Source organism: Symsagittifera roscoffensis, chromosome 7 (assembly GCF_963678635.1).
Source record: "Symsagittifera roscoffensis chromosome 7, txSymRosc1.1, whole genome shotgun sequence".
In the NCBI taxonomy this organism is placed as follows: domain Eukaryota; kingdom Metazoa; phylum Xenacoelomorpha; order Acoela; family Convolutidae; genus Symsagittifera; species Symsagittifera roscoffensis.
The window spans coordinates 37876416-37889448 of record NC_087068.1 but is presented as its reverse complement, the minus strand read 5'-3'; the positions used below and the strand labels follow the sequence as shown (position 1 = coordinate 37889448).

General features: G+C 34.9%; 2 protein-coding genes across 5 annotated transcripts in view; one reads left to right on the top strand and one right to left on the bottom strand.

Annotated features, from left to right (window-relative positions):
- Positions 1-1764, bottom strand: part of LOC134851861 (uncharacterized) — a 125095-nt gene extending 123331 nt beyond the window's left edge. The window contains exon 1 of the mRNA XM_063868139.1: positions 1755-1764. The gene's annotated coding sequence lies outside the window, so the exon portion shown is untranslated. The remainder of the gene's footprint in view (positions 1-1754) is intronic.
- Positions 1-13033, top strand: part of LOC134851860 (uncharacterized) — a 61612-nt gene that overhangs the window by 7391 nt on the left and 41188 nt on the right. The window contains exon 1 of one of the 4 annotated variants that reach the window (XM_063868135.1): positions 1592-1612. The exons of 2 other annotated variants lie outside the window; for them this stretch is intronic. The gene's annotated coding sequence lies outside the window, so the exon portion shown is untranslated. Of the gene's footprint in view, positions 1-1591; positions 1613-11166; positions 11918-13033 lie in introns of those variants that run through there. One more of the 4 variants, XM_063868132.1, reaches the window with a different exon arrangement.

Sequence of the window (13033 nt, the reverse complement as noted above, 5' to 3'; positions counted from 1 at the left end):
TCCTCTTTTTTATTTTACTTGAAAATTTTAGGGTTAAAGTAATCACGTGGTTTCTGGGAAAAAAATGGTGGTTTGGACATCGAAAAAGACTTTATTACATGATTTTTTTGCATTCATGCTATCTAAGTTTTGCTTGATCATTGCAATAAATTTTTAGTTCAACAGGTTAAAAAATTGTCAGTTGAAATTAAAAACAAGTATCCAACAACTTTGAAAATTGGGCTGCAATCTTCAAAATATTTACGGACTTTAATCCGACGAAATTTTTTGTACCTTTCGAAAGCTATCGGTACCTCGAGCTCAAGTGTAAAAAGATAAAAAGTTATTTCATTTGTGATTGTTTGTTCAGCTGCTATGCGGGTTTGAAAATTGCGAAGTTTGCCCAGTTTGCACATGTAATGCGCTTGAATTATCAACCTGGTACGAAAAAATACAAAAAGGTTGGTACAAAATGCGTTTATTTTTTTATGCTATCTCAAAATAAGAGAACCATCAAACTTATCATCTATATGCCGCCCTACAGTTAATTGAGCGGTACGCGGGGCCAAACTTGCACTTTCGAACTAAATTAAAGCTGTCAGTTTTAAATGCATACGAAAATATGACACTTGTTTCTTTGACAGACGTTTACTATTCACCCTACATTTTAGGAAAGTGTCCTCACTTAATCTCAAAAGACTCACAAGCTCTTTTAAAGGTTTTCAATTAATCCTTTCTCTGTTCTTGTCTTTCTACTTTCTCCGCCTCTGAATGAGAAAAAAGAAAACAATTATTGTATATATCCACTTTATAGGTTGATGTTTGGTGGATAAGCAGTTTGTTTGGGAGGGGGGGGGGGGGTTGAGGGCGATAATGGAATAATAAAAAAATGTTGTACATGCCCGGTCGATGTCAAGATTGGGGTAGGGAGTGGGGAGTGGGGAGTGGGGGAGTGGGGAGGGGAGGGGGGTTTGTAAATGGGTTGAAAATTAAGTCGAGACCGAAAACAAACAAGGGCAAACAATGAAAACAAATAGCTTTTCAGCTTGTGGTCCACTTTTGTTCTGGGTCCTAATCAATAGAAGCCGCCCCTAGCTCCCCGCCCCCTCACTTTTGCACGGCGGACTCTTTTGACTAAATGAGAGTGAAACACCAAGTTGTTCATTTAACCTGTTTGTGTTTTTTGTTTTCTGTTTGTATTTTTTCGCTCCTCCGTCCCTCTCTCAATTGCTTTTATCCTAATTGAATACTTCCCTCTTGTGTTTTCGTGTCTTCTTGTGTTTCCCTATTATTTGTTCCCATTTTCAATTCACGAGTCTCTCTTTTTAGTCTAAGTGTGTGATTGGCTAATTATTAATTATATCGATTGACAAACCAGTCGGCCGAATCGAAAATTAATCCGGCTGATTATACCTGTCGCCAGCGCAAGTCTGTCTCATCCACCTTTACACGCCTCACTTATGATAATTTCTTAAAAGAAAAAACTCATTTACTTCAAAAATAAACAAAAAAGATTGAAATCAGTTTAAGCTTAAATGTCATTGCAGTTAGTGGTCTAGTGAAACTAACTACCGATTTTTGCCAGTTTTTTTTGCATCCTTGATTTCAATCGCACGTCTGTTTTTCCAAATTGGTGAGTAAAAATATCAAACTTTTCATTTAAAAACTGCTTTTTTCATAATTAATGTGAAAACTGTTCATTGAAACTTTGTAATCATTGTTCAGGCACAGTTATATAAATTATCAGAAAGTTTTGTGTAAAGTACGGAATATTAATTTAATAAGACGTGCCCTTTTTGGCATAGCCCAGAGTTTACCGATCGAGCTATTAAATTTCGGCAAATCTTGCCTTAGTTGCTTTGCTCTTCCGACATTCGAAGAAAGTGGGAAATATGCATGCCAGAGGTGTTTCTTTTTTTGTTCAGGCATTTTCGGGTATCGGTATAATTGTTATTCTAGGATGTTTTTTTTTATAATTATATCAAGGCTCTCTTTGCCCTGAATTAAAATCAAATAGAGTTTTTACCCACGGACATTTGGTCTTGAAGTAAGCGGGCTTTAAAACTATCAGGTTGAACTAATTAGTCCCGCGCTCACAACTATTCTATATTGAGGCAAGCTAATTAACCGAGCTAACTTCTAGCTTAAGCAAATTTCCTAAAGTTTTGATTTTACTGAGTTTTTTTATCGAAATATTTTGTAAATCAAATATATTTTTTGAGCATTCACTGCTGTATTTTTGCAGTTCCATTTCATTTCATATTTCAGGGTCTAAAAATTTCATCATAACTTTCCAGTTCGAATTTTTTTTTGAAAATCAGCCCCCTTCGAGAAATTCCTAGATTCGCTCTCGGTTCAGACATGGTTAAGATTTTTGTGGCATATTCAGACTACTATCTTTTTATTGTTCAAACCAAAGCTCAGACAAGAAACAACAAATTGTTTTAACCTAGAATTTGTAGGGTAACTCATAATTTTATTTGAAACGTTTAAATTGAATTTTTGAGAAAAAACCCAAATCATCGAAATAATATGATTAAAACTAAATCATTTTGATCATTTTAATTTGATGTTTTGATGAAATTAACTAGCCGAGCACAAACGTTAATGGTTCCGACTTATGGTTAATGGTTAAGGAATATTTTTTTGTCAGGTAGTAATGAAAAATGATTTTTCTCGATGTAGAATTTTTTGCTTAAAACGTTCTGGTCTGAATATAAAACGGTTTCAAAAGCAGTGCTCTTAAATTGCTTGCAAGCTTAATTTTAAAATATATCTTGAGCTTGAGTTTTTTATACAAATTCACGCAAATTTTTTCCAAGAAAAGGCAGAAAAATAGAAATTAGGATTATTTTTTTTGTTAGTATTTGTTTTGAATATCAGCAGAGAAAAATTAGTTTAAAAAAATAATGTTCAAACAAAAGGCGTCCAATTTCTCAAGACCTCGAGTAAAAGTTATATTTGTAGGAAATTATAAAAATTGGTTGAAAAACATTTGGGTTCTGTGATACTTGCGCACAGCTACAAGGTTAACTATCTTTTAGAAAAAATAGTATACAATAATCATTTTACAGAATCATTTCTATTACTTTTTTTGTTTTGAGTACGACTTTATGAGCTGTGCTTTCTAGTCTTGCTTGCTGATTTTTTTTGCTTTGATTGCCTTAATAATTTTGGAATATTTGCTTCATAGTTTTCTATTATTTGGTTGCTCGAAAACTTTTTGATTGTTCTTAGATATTTTGCAAAAAACTCTCTCACAAGTTTTAAAATTATTCCAATTTTGATCCATTTTTAGAGTATCTATGAGAAAATTTTACTATAAGATAGCCCGCATCCAGTTTCAAGCGTTAAAAACCAATTATAATTTGATTTTAGTGTCAGTCTTACAAAAATTGAGAAAAAAATGATTTTAATTAATTAAAAATCGATTATAATCTTTTTTTTTGAAATCAATTATAATCAATTACAATCATTATTTTTATTTAATTTTCTAATTTATTTGTTTTGCAGAAAAAATCCTTTCTAATTGATTATAATTGTTTATAATATCTTTGTTTTGCCCATTTTGTCTTCGAAATTGTTTTAAAAGTTTTTAAATCAATTCTTACTTATAGCGTTTTTTTTCTTTTTGATTATAACTGTTTTATGATGCACATTTTAAGTTTTTTTTACCACCAAATCATCAGCACTTTGCTTCAGTTTCTTGATTTGTATAGAATAGTTATATTCCACCTACCGCGGGATTTTTCCATCTAACATGAAGGGATCTCTATGAAACTGTTGTTTCGTGGTAAAACTTTGTGTTCAGATAAACCAAAGAGTTACAAGACATCTCATTCTTACATATTTTGACAGAAAAAAGGAAAAGGATTATAATCTATTAAAATAGGTTATAATTGATTATAAGAGATTATAAAAGTATAAAAGATTATAAGAGATTTTCGGAAAAATTATAATCAATTATAATTGTTTATAATTTATTATAATGTCACGAAAAATATTATCTTTATAATGGATTATAAATCCTTTAAACATCTAAATATGGCGCTTATGTTTAATTCTAATTTTGATTAAAGTACAATTATAATTGTAATATAATCGATTATTTTCTCTTTTTACTGAGTGTGGGGTAGTACATAACAAACAATCCTTTCCATTAGGACAAATCTAATGATATATCCAATGCCCTAGTGATCAGTGATTTCCATTTAAATAAATAAACCGTTTAAATTAATTGTTTTGCGTTCTGAAAGTTGGGAGGCACTTACTATGTCTTAAAGTGTTTTAGTTTTATTAAATTTTTTTAACGCAAAATCAAGTACTGCAAATAATCAACTTGCTCTATTTTCGACCGAATACAAAGGGCGAGTTGGTATTTTAACATTACAAAATTTTTTGCTTAACTCGCAAACGACATAAGTTGATAATAAAAAGTTTTCTAAAAGTTCAAAAAAGCTATTTGTAAAATGAGTGAAAAAATTTAGACATTTTTGAATTTTTCAATTTTTTTTTCGTACGCAATTGTAGTAGAATATTTTTAATCAGGTTTTTTTTTAGTTGCGATAAAATGGATTCATTTCGATTAGTTCAAATTAGATAAAGCCAAAGAAAAGTTATTTTTACCGTAACGGTCGGAGGACCCTTGAAGGAATTTCGTCTTCGTTCTTGTTTCAGTTATTTTTCGTTTTTAGTTTTCCTTGTTCAAGATCAGGTATCACAAAACATCATGCGAGTATTTTGAGTAATATACCATGTTACAACCTTTTAGTAGTCTTCAGTCGAACGATATCGAAAATTTTTACTGCAAATTTTCTCGGTGTGAAGAAAAAAAATTGGTTTCAATTTCTGCATTTTTGGCTAATTTGGGGCCAGCAGGTGAGCAAGTAAGCTAGCTTTTTTAGTTTTACTTCAAGAATGTTCTGAAGCTTCGTTTAGCGCTTCTTTGGCAATGAAATTTTTTGTGAAACTTCAAAAACTTTTTTTTTTTCGATTTTGTTTCCGTTTTCCTTTTTATGAGTCGAAGGCATCATCTGATGTCGATTATGGCTAATATACAAGTATTCTACGTTTTTTGTGTAGTTCCTTTCATTACCCCGCGCACCAAAAAACGACACAATTATGAAAGAAACGTTTTTTGTTTCCGGAACTTTCTGTGCTGCTTGCACTGCAACCCGCTATCCTTTTTCAAATTAAATTTAAGTAATATAGAAAGAAATAAAGAAAAATTAAAACACAAAATTTCATTCGAATACCACAATGTAATTGAAATTTTTTTTTAAATAGCGAATATTTGACTTAAATTCTTGTCTGAATAGGCCAAAATCATAATTGAATTTTTTGGTTTGGCCCGTTTTTTATAGCAGACAGCTGAAAATGCGATCGAGGAAATGTTTTGAAAAATAGCTGAAATTTTTCCAGGATTGCATGATTTTGCTTGTATGTGGAAACATTAAACTTCGGTCGAAATATTTCACTTGAAGGGAAGGGGAATTTTTTATGCCTCCGTTCCCTCCCTGTCCGTCGGCCGAACTTTTAGGGTCAGTCGGCGTCTTTTTTTTTACTAAAGAGTGGGGACCCTTTGGGTGATGAAAGGTTCGAATACATGAGGAAAGGGGGTGATTTAGGGGGGCTTAAGTGGGAGAAGTCTTTGGCGTCAGTTTTTCCAAGTTTTGAGAGGTGGGGAGCGCAAAAACTATTTTTTTTGGTCAAAATTTTCCAATTAGTGCCTAGAAACATACTTTTGTGCACTGTTTTTTTTTCTTCAAAAATTTGCTTGCGATGCAACAAATTTTTTCAAAATAAGGTCTTCATAGTGATTTGGGAGAGCTATGAAAATCAGTTTGATCGACCCAATTTGATTTTGAAAATTCGACTCCCCCTTCCTCGAGAAAATCCTAGATCCGCCTCTGCCTCCATCAATTTTTGCCCCTGAAATGTAGCGAAATAGATTGTTTATATCAGTGTCAATTTTAATTTAAATGTAGTTTTTATTGTTCCGACCTATGAAGAAAGTGAGAAAAAATATGCTCGGGTAGGTTTTTTAATCAGACTACTTTTACAAAACTTTGGTCCCTCGGGGGATCGATCTCTTGTACTGCATGGGGCCAGCCGATTGTGCTCACTACTATTGTAACCTGCCATCGTTAAGCCTAAAACTGCTTGTTTTCTTATCCCGCAATGCAAAATTGTTCCAAAGTGAATTGAGGCAGCCAGTTGGTTTTATTAACTCCATACACGACTCAAATTGCAACACTTAATTTTTTATGAATATCATCAGCCTAAATTTCATTACTTTGCAAAAGCTCAACTTATCAAAAATTATCAGAGACCAAATAAAGGGCAGTCGGATACCAGCAGGATACTTGCCCTGATACCAGCAGTCTTGTTTGTTTAAATGGTGGTTTTTGACGCTAGTGTGTGTTGTGTGGCTTCATGGTTTATAATTTCACTCAAGTCCCAATTCTTAAGTTGATTTTTTTTGTGTTGAATATTGACCTGAATTTATTCAGTTAGGCGGCGTTACTAAAAACCGTTTAGAGAGCATTTCGCGTTATTTTTATCAGTGAATCAGTCATATTTCTTTCATTTTTTGTAACCTGGATCAGAGCTCTGAAGTGTTTTCTGATGAGTGTCAGTCTATCTTTTATTAAAAAAATGCGACATGAAAATTAAGGTGCACGAAGAAGGAACTTGAATTAGAACATTATAGCCTTGCCGGGACTTTCCACGTGGTGAAATGAAGGAGTGAGACAAATAAAAATAAACAAAGTAAACAAATGCAAGAATTACAGGAATTGGATCCATTTAGTATCTGTTTAGTGTTGATGTTGAATGTTCCTTTCATGTCCTTTCTTTCCATTTCCGCCGCAATAAGTCTTCTTTTGGAGGTGTCCCTCTGCGCCGAAAGTCAACTGGGCCGAAAATAATTGGCAAACTTCCACCTGCTAATTGAAAAAACATGCCATTTCTTCTGAACTCAATGACCTGACCTAATTTAAAAACATTTTATTGATGTAAGGTTTTCTAAGCTACTTAACATTGATTACCATTGATTAGCTTGCTGTTTTTTCGTCAGAATTATTTGAAATGAAAACATTTGAGTTTTTGTAAATCATTATTTCGCCCTCGATTAAAATGTTCGTTTTGGCTTTCTTCTTTTTTGCTATTCGGCTTTCAGCGACCCAATACTAAGTTTTTATTCTCAATTTTTATTTTACTTGCATGTGTTTTTGCACCTTACCTCCCCCTCAACTTTTATTTCATTTATTATTGTGGCCATAAAATATATAAACAGTCTTTCACTCGATCTAATTCTCACCTGGCCCACAATTTCTAGCTCAAATAGAATATATAATAAAAACTGTATCTGGGAAAGTTTTTGCATTATCGTTATCGAAATATATATGTTTGTCATCATTTGAAAACTCAAGGCGTTGTCTTAGTCATTAAAACGCTGAAATATATCAGTTACACTCAAATTTTGTGATTTTTCTACTGAACTGTGGGTCTGAGAAGCTTGCCGTTAACATTTGTCTTGAATTTCCGTCGGCTTAAGGCCCGGTATCCCGCTGCTAGTTGTGGTGTTTGGAAATCTTAGGAATAGGGGAGAAGAGTGAACTAATCGAAATTGCGGTCTGCTGTAGCGACGGAGTATTTAGCCTGCCTCGGTGCGTTCCGCGTCCCAATACCCGGGTGGTGAACCTAATCAGCGTCACTTGAAGCCGAAGAGATGACAACCCAGGCTCTTCCATAACACCGCGTCTGGTTTTGGCAAGTTTTTTTGGCTGTTTTAGACTCTAGTTTCACTGTTGTGCACAAGCTCAAGTACATATGTGAGATCAGCCTGGTGCCTGTTACGGTGGTATATCAGTTCGAGTATATGAGTTCCTGCAAAAACTCAACGAAAGCAAAATTAACTTAAGTTGAAAAGCAGCTGAAAAAAAATCTATTTGATTTTTTGGGAAAACAATTTCGACAACAAAATTTTTGATATACGGTTTTTCAGCAGCACGTGAAGCCTTTGGTTTCAATGCAGTTTTCACGATTCTAGTCGGCCTGAAGCCTTGTCGGTCTAATAGCTGAAATTTTTCCAGGATTGCATGATTTTGCTTGTATGTGGAAACATTAAACTTCGGTCGAAATATTTCACTTGAAGGGAAGGGGAATTTTTTATGCCTCCGTTCCCTCCCTGTCCGTCGGCCGAACTTTTAGGGTCAGTCGGCGTCTTTTTTTTTACTAAAGAGTGGGGACCCTTTGGGTGATGAAAGGTTCGAATACATGAGGAAAGGGGGTGATTTAGGGGGGCTTAAGTGGGAGAAGTCTTTGGCGTCAGTTTTTCCAAGTTTTGAGAGGTGGGGAGCGCGCGCCGAAAAAAAAAACTATTTTTTTTGGTCAAAATTTTCCAATTAGTGCCTAGAAACATACTTTTGTGCACTGTTTTTTTTTCTTCAAAAATTTGCTTGCGATGCAACAAATTTTTTCAAAATAAGGTCTTCATAGTGATTTGGGAGAGCTATGAAAATCAGTTTGATCGACCCAATTTGATTTTGAAAATTCGACTCCCCCTTCCTCGAGAAAATCCTAGATCCGCCTCTGCCTCCATCAATTTTTGCCCCTGAAATGTAGCGAAATAGATTGTTTATATCAGTGTCAATTTTAATTTAAATGTAGTTTTTATTGTTCCGACCTATGAAGAAAGTGAGAAAAAATATGCTCGGGTAGGTTTTTTAATCAGACTACTTTTACAAAACTTTGGTCCCTCGGGGGATCGATCTCTTGTACTGCATGGGGCCAGCCGATTGTGCTCACTACTATTGTAACCTGCCATCGTTAAGCCTAAAACTGCTTGTTTTCTTATCCCGCAATGCAAAATTGTTCCAAAGTGAATTGAGGCAGCCAATTGGTTTTATTAACTCCATACACGACTCAAATTGCAACACTTAATTTTTTATGAATATCATCAGCCTAAATTTCATTACTTTGCAAAAGCTCAACTTATCAAAAATTATCAGAGACCAAATAAAGGGCAGTCGGATACCAGCAGGATACTTGCCCTGATACCAGCAGTCTTGTTTGTTTAAATGGTGGTTTTTGACGCTAGTGTGTGTTGTGTGGCTTCATGGTTTATAATTTCACTCAAGTCCCAATTCTTAAGTTGATTTTTTTTGTGTTGAATATTGACCTGAATTTATTCAGTTAGGCGGCGTTACTAAAAACCGTTTAGAGAGCATTTCGCGTTATTTTTATCAGTGAATCAGTCATATTTCTTTCATTTTTTGTAACCTGGATCAGAGCTCTGAAGTGTTTTCTGATGAGTGTCAGTCTATCTTTTATTAAAAAAATGCGACATGAAAATTAAGGTGCACGAAGAAGGAACTTGAATTAGAACATTATAGCCTTGCCGGGACTTTCCACGTGGTGAAATGAAGGAGTGAGACAAATAAAAATAAACAAAGTAAACAAATGCAAGAATTACAGGAATTGGATCCATTTAGTATCTGTTTAGTGTTGATGTTGAATGTTCCTTTCATGTCCTTTCTTTCCATTTCCGCCGCAATAAGTCTTCTTTTGGAGGTGTCCCTCTGCGCCGAAAGTCAACTGGGCCGAAAATAATTGGCAAACTTCCACCTGCTAATTGAAAAAACATGCCATTTCTTCTGAACTCAATGACCTGACCTAATTTAAAAACATTTTATTGATGTAAGGTTTTCTAAGCTACTTAACATTGATTACCATTGATTAGCTTGCTGTTTTTTCGTCAGAATTATTTGAAATGAAAACATTTGAGTTTTTGTAAATCATTATTTCGCCCTCGATTAAAATGTTCGTTTTGGCTTTCTTCTTTTTTGCTATTCGGCTTTCAGCGACCCAATACTAAGTTTTTATTCTCAATTTTTATTTTACTTGCATGTGTTTTTGCACCTTACCTCCCCCTCAACTTTTATTTCATTTATTATTGTGGCCATAAAATATATAAACAGTCTTTCACTCGATCTAATTCTCACCTGGCCCACAATTTCTAGCTCAAATAGAATATATAATAAAAACTGTATCTGGGAAAGTTTTTGCATTATCGTTATCGAAATATATATGTTTGTCATCATTTGAAAACTCAAGGCGTTGTCTTAGTCATTAAAACGCTGAAATATATCAGTTACACTCAAATTTTGTGATTTTTCTACTGAACTGTGGGTCTGAGAAGCTTGCCGTTAACATTTGTCTTGAATTTCCGTCGGCTTAAGGCCCGGTATCCCGCTGCTAGTTGTGGTGTTTGGAAATCTTAGGAATAGGGGAGAAGAGTGAACTAATCGAAATTGCGGTCTGCTGTAGCGACGGAGTATTTAGCCTGCCTCGGTGCGTTCCGCGTCCCAATACCCGGGTGGTGAAGCTATTCAGCGTCACTTGAAGCCGAAGAGATGACAACCCAGGCTCTTCCATAACACCGCGTCTGGTTTTGGCAAGTTTTTTTGGCTGTTTTAGACTCTAGTTTCACTGTTGTGCACAAGCTCAAGTACATATGTGAGATCAGCCTGGTGCCTGTTACGGTGGTATATCAGTTCGAGTAAATGAGTTCCTGCAAAAACTCAACGAAAGCAAAATTAACTTAAGTTGAAAAGCAGCTGAAAAAAAATCTATTTGATTTTTTGGGAAAACAATTTCGACAACAAAATTTTTGATATACGGTTTTTCAGCAGCACGTGTAGCCTTTGGTTTCAATGCAGTTTTCACGATTCTAGTCGGCCTGAAGCCTTGTCGGTCTAATCTGCAGAACGGGCAACTCATTGCGTATGCAGCCTATCCCCTTGCTTGCCTTCCCCTTTCCTCACTTTAGAAGGGGGAGGCGAGAGGTAGAAGAGAAGAATTAATTCCCTCCGTTCCCTCCCGCTCTGATTCGCTTTGATCCCGATAGACAACTAAACACTACACTGACTAGAGAGTGAACAACAACTGAACACTTTGGCTGCCGACGCCGACCGCTATTACTAGTAACCCACCTCTATCATTCAACTAGTGGGCTGGTCTCATGGTAGAAGGCTCGAACCACTAAGCCTCCTTTATACTTTTCAAAAATGACCCTTTTGTCGCGTTTATTTTTTAAAAGATTTTTGAATACTGTAATCTGATTGGCTAATATTATTTTCTATCATTCGGTCCTTCTGTCATGCGGGATTGCACTATGCTACTCTGTTATAGTAGACCTAACTCTAATTCTACTTCCTATCACTGTTACTAACTATTACTATTTATATTTCAATTTCACCTACCATAACCTAACAACCCTTCCCCGTCCGCCGCCCGACGTTGCATGTCTTTCATGTATAGCTATAGTTATAGTGTTTATGTCGCAATCGAAATCACTCTGATTTTCATTTCGCCGCTTTCGTCGACCTGAAATTACTAAACCAAAACCCAATCGAGTTTAAATGACTACAAAATAACTTCAATTACCCGCCCCTCTTTTTACAGTAGTTTAGTTTACAATGGTAAAACGCCGTCAATGTTCACGTGCTTTGTGCTTTGAAGTTGCTCTGATTACATAATCGGTTTCACGTGCCGTTGGCTAAGGCGGTATTTTTCCTCTGTATATATTCATATCAAACTTGTCAATTTTGAAATTATTCATTTATGTATGGTGAATGCCTTTTTATTCCAAATACTTTCGTTCCTTCAAATCGTCCCTTCGACGCGTGAAGAAACTTAAATTGAAATTGCTTTGATATGAAATCGGGTTACATTCCGTTATTTAATACCCACCCCTCCCAACCCCAGCTTAATTCGTCACACAGCCTTGAATCTGTTTGCTGTTGTGTTTTGCAGACGTTGCGTTTTCGTTGGCTATTTGTTCAATTTATTGGATTTGAGATAATGGGTACAATGTTTGTCGGTTATAATAACTATATCAGAAGCAGTTTTTCGCCGTTGAAACTTATCACAGGTAAGTTCAAGTCAATCAATCAATCTTTTTCCTTGCATTTTGAACTCTCGACACTCGGGAAAAATACAGTTGAGATAGTGGGGTTCCAAGAAACTGTTAGCTTGTTCTCTATGTAAACTAGAGTGCCTCAAAGGTTTTCTATTCTTTGTTTGGGGGTCACTTCAAGCATCAAATAAAGTATTGCGTAATCTTTCTTCAATAAGATATTGTTATTTGCTCATAATGACTAGTCTCATACGGGAATCATCTCTCCTCAATGGTTTTGTAGAAACTGGTCTAACACAGTTGCACAGTTATTGTTTCAAGGTAGCTGATTATTTTCTAATTTTTAACGGTTTTAAGAAAAAATTGTTGGATTTCGAACTGACAAGTTGATTTAAGATCAATTTAAGTAACAAAAAGGGATTTGAACAAACACATGGATTTAAATTGATTTCAAAATGATTCAAATTGATCAAGTTAAAATAAATAATAAGGGTCAGAAAATGAATTCTAATTCAATTTCGATGCACTTTTGTGTTCTAGAAGCTTTGATTTGATGCATTTTATGTCGATTCAAATCAATTCGGATCCACTTCAATCTATTCAAATCAATTTTTCATCCGTCTTTTCCGTATAAATTATTTTGAACATATTATATATAATTTATTTGACTTGTTCCACTCTATAATAATATGAGTACGAAGGAAATAAGATTTAAAAGTTTGCTTTTCAGTTGACTTTTTTTGCTGATACTTGAGCTGAAATTACGCAATGAGAATTTCTGGCTGCAAAAATTATTGTTCCCAATTCGGTTTCTCAATGTTTTAAATCGTACATTTTCAAAAATGGCGCTTACTTTTTCCTTTCACCTTTGCGAGAAACTTAGATTGAAAATTTTTATAGGTATGTCCCTGAAAATAATGATTTGCGGTAAACAATTTTCCTTGGGTGAGTGTAGATCAAGGTAACACTGACGGGGATGTAATTGAGCGTAAATTTTTGCTTTACTTATGGAGCAAAGTAAAAAATGAAAAAAAAACTGAGAACCAGGTTACTTTGTCCTCTGAATTTGTCAGCTGCCTTCTACCACACTCGATTACAAAAACCCTTCTCAGCTTCGAAGGTCTACGCTGG